Raw genomic sequence first — 4,253 nt, 5'->3', positions numbered from 1 at the left:
TCTGCCTAAAACAGAGCACTGCAAATGACAACCTTCTGCTGCAGAGCCATTTACTACAGTCCTACTGGCGGTGTGACAGGTTGGCATGCAACTTATGAGAGGCAACCACAATGAGAACATTGACACAGGGCATGGATGCCACAAGTAGGTGATCAGAGGCAACAATGGGGAAATATGTTCTGGAACTTGAAATGGGAGACAGAGAACAACATTATTATTAGTAATATCAGTTCGATCAGATGTGTAGGAAGGCCAGGGAGAGAGAGGGTCTCAGGCAACTGTATAGGTGACAAAGATCTAAGGCATTCACATTATGCTTGCCTTTTCAGGCTTTTGTAAGCTTTATAAGCCTAACCACCACAACTAATAGGCAGCAGTTTTAAAAGAAGCAAAATGAAATACTACTTCACACAATGCACAGTCAATGTGTGGAAGCCATTGCCAGGGGATGTTGTGAAGGGCAAAACTATAACTGGATTAAAAAAAATTGGATAGGTCCATTAATGGCTATTAGCCAAGATGGTCAGGGATGCTACCCTCTGCTCTGGGTGTCCCTACGCCTCTGACTGATCCAGTATGGCCGTTCTTATGTTCTTAATTTTAGGATTATTCACATCATTTGCACAGTTGCAACAGTAACAGCTTAGAAGAGGAACAGAAAAATTGATGGTTTAAACAGAAAGCAAGAAGACTGCTCGACAACCATTGAGAGGAGTAGATTCTTTTCCTGATCTAACGGGTTTTTGCGAGGAGGCTCATATGCCAAGAAGAGTTATTTTTGGATCAGCGTATAAGGAATGCCTTAGATTTTCCAATTTGTCACTGTAGGTAGTGATACCACTTTTGACCTAAGTGGCTAGTCACAGTTTAGGTCCCTGCAGGTTGTTCCAGTTTGGAGAAGAAATCTGGGATGGGGTCAGGTACCTTTAATGCAATCTTTTTTCCATTTTGAAAGAATGTACAACTTTGTTTCCCTAAACAATAGGAGACAGTTTCCTTGCTCACAGCCCCAAACCTCAGTCCCGTACTTCTTTTTTGCCAGAACCTGGCCCAAAAGCTCTCCCCCCACTTTTCCAGGACCACACACTAAATGCTTGTTCAGAGCATGCCTGATGCTTCCTTGCAGCCTTGTCTCTCAGCTTTTCTGTAGTTTCTTAGAAATCAGATGAGACCAGCGTCAGATACCTGCATTTAAGAAAAGAGAAAGTTACAAAGCAAAAGGGAAAACAATGACAAACCTTGTTGTATGTACTGATAATTTTCAGGCAAGTCCAGGGGTGAAAGTATTACTGGTACAGGTGGGGGGCGCAGGGGGATGGCTCTGGCCCCAGCCCCTGGAAGGGGTGGGGCCTTGGGCAGAAGAGGCAGGGTTGGGGGTCAGCATCCCCCAACTAGCCCTTTCAGGCCACCTGGTCCGCACTGCCCAGGGCTCCCGTGTTGATTTAAAGGGCCCAGAGCCCTGGACCCTTTTAAATTGCCAGCCCCAGGGCAACTGCTCCTTTTGCCCCCTCCCCCACCCATAGGAGTCTGCGGGGGGGAGGGGCGGACAATGGGGCGGGGACATTAAAGCACTACAGGGCCCTTTGCCGATGCAGCACTTTAACATTGCTGTGCCCCCCAGTCGGCAGGTGGCACAGGCACATTAAAGCCCTGCCGCAGCAAAGGACCGCCAATGTAGGGAATGTTAAAGCACTGCTGTGGTAAATGGCTCTGCAGTGCTTTGATGTCCCTGCCCCACTGAGGATCCTTAAAGCGCTGCTGCTGCAAAGGACCGTCCTTAAAGTGCTTTAACGTTGTTGCCCATCCCCTTCCACCCCACCACCCCACCCCACCCCCGTCAGCAGCCCTGCCTATACGGATCCTACCAGCAGGGCTGCCGACAGGGGAGGCAAAAGGGGCAGGGACGTTAATGTGGGCTGGGTATGAACTGGTGCGGGTTCTTACTGGTATGGAGAACCGGCCCCTACCAGCTCACTTTCACCCCTGGGCAAGTCCCTCAGTACAACCTACCTCCTTCCAGGTACTTAGGACTTGTCTGCTCTTAGAAGTTAGGGCAACATAGCTATGGTACTCAGAATTCACACCCCTGAGCACCGTAGTTAAGCCTATTTAACCCTCAGTGTAAACACAGCTAGACTGATGGCAGAATTCTTCTGACAACACAGTTTCTGCTGCTCAGGGAGGTGGATTAACTACACAAACAGAAAAACACTTCTATCACTGTAGGAAGCATTTATACTATGGTGCTGCACCACCATCACATCTGTAATGTGCACATACTCTTGGGAGAGAACAGGATTCATATACTTCCCAGCTTGCTTTGCCCTAGGCAAGGACTACATTTCCCAGAATCCCACTCTCCCAGATCTCAAAAAAATAAGGTAGTTCCTCTCTGCTCTGAGACTGCCTTATCTATCTCAGGTTTTCAATATTTGTTTATAGACAGGGTCAGAAGCATGTATAAGAGATGGTTGGGAGAGAGGAAAAAAAAGGAGAGGGAGTGACCAATGTTACTCTCAGAAATTGACTATTTTCTGAAACTTTTTAATCCAGCTTGTAACATCCTTCCAGGAAGATGCATCGCTTCTCTTATGTATTCAAGTCACACCATAATTAACAGACTACTTCAAACCAGTTTCAGATAACATAGTGTGACAAAGTTCCTCCTCTACCTTGGTGGGTCCTGCACTTCTTGGCAGATTTGCTCAACTCAGTGATCTTCCCCACAGTCTGGGTCAGCTCCTCCTGTGTCTGATCAGGAGTTGGGAGGTTTGGGGGGAACCTGGGCTCACCCTCTACTCCAGGATCCAGCCCTGTGGATTGCAACTGTCTATAGTACCTCCTGTAACAGCTGCATGACAGCTACAACTCCCTGGGCTACTTCCCCATGGCCTCCTCCAAACACCTTCTTTATCCTCACCACAGGATCTTCNGCCTGACCTTAAAAACCTCTAAGGAAGCAGATTCCACCATCTCCCTAAGTAACCCATTCCAGTGTTTCACCACCCTCCTAGTGAAATTTTTTTTCCTAAAATCCAACCTAAACCTCCCCCACTGCAACTTGAGATCATTACTCCTTGTTCTGTCATCTGCTACCACTGAGAACAGCCTAGATCCATCCTCTTGGAACGCCCCTTCAGGCAGTTGAAAGCAGCTATCAAATCTCCCCTCATTCTTCTCTTCCCAAGGGATCAGGCAGGTTTGTATTCAGGTGGCTAGCCTGAGCTGCCAGCCAGGCTAACTTGAGCAGAACAGTGTGTCTGTCCACCCATGCTAGGAAGCACCCTTCTCCCTGCTCTGCCAACATATCCTGAGGCACTTCTGAAATCCCTACCCTGCAGCAGCTGGCTGATTTCCAGAAGTGCCCTGTAGGTTGGCAGCTGAGCTCTGGAATATCTGGCCCCATCTTTCTAAGCTAAGAGTAGATCAAGCCACAGAAGTAGTCACCTACTCTTAAACCTACAAGAGTTCTTTGGAGTAGGAGTGTAGAGGCTTGTGGGACGTGGAATCCTCATTATTGGATGGTTCTGGGGTCAAGCATGGAGACAGTTCGGGAACCACTGCTCTATCCTTGTAAAATACAGAAGAAGGTGAATGAATAGGATCCTCTGACAGTCCTACTAACCCTGTCAGCAGCACTGCAAACGGGAGCCAGAGAAGCCACTGGGAATAAAAGGGCTTTCTGTGACCCTTGAAGGTCTTAGAAGGCTGCTGTGGAGTAGGATAGGATCTGGTAGTGGTACTGGAACTATGTTTATAGTGGGGCTACTGAGAGCTATTGAACCAAACTGTAAACCCTGTATATAATGGAAACCACTTCAATCTGGGGGTGCTGCGGCATGCCCAGGGCCTCTACTTCCAGCACCCATGGGATCTGAACCCTCCATTAAAGTTCAGTATTAAGGAAACTTCATTTACCCCAAACACAGTCAATTATTCTCCCTTGGGAGAATCATTACTTTTCAGGTCAGCTGTAGCAAGCCACCTATTCCAATACCACTCACTACAGCTGGCTTAGTGTGGCAACAATGTCCGCGTCAGGTTTGACTCTGACAGAGCAGGGGGCTTGGATTTGTCCCTGGAAGAAGCTGAGCCAAGGAATTGAGTCCTAGAGAGACTGGAGAGACCTAAATGCCTTTAGTCTGCAGAGCGTTAGAGTCTGAGCAGAGTTAGGGTATGGCTACACCTGCAGCAGTACAGCGCTGGGAGTTAAACCTGTCTTCGTACAGCTGAGTAGGGAAAGTGCGTCAGTC

The sequence above is a fragment of the Chelonoidis abingdonii genome, chromosome 1 (genome assembly GCF_003597395.2).
Source record: "Chelonoidis abingdonii isolate Lonesome George chromosome 1, CheloAbing_2.0, whole genome shotgun sequence".
In the NCBI taxonomy this organism is placed as follows: Eukaryota; Metazoa; Chordata; order Testudines; family Testudinidae; genus Chelonoidis; species Chelonoidis abingdonii.
This window is presented reverse-complemented; position numbering follows the sequence as displayed.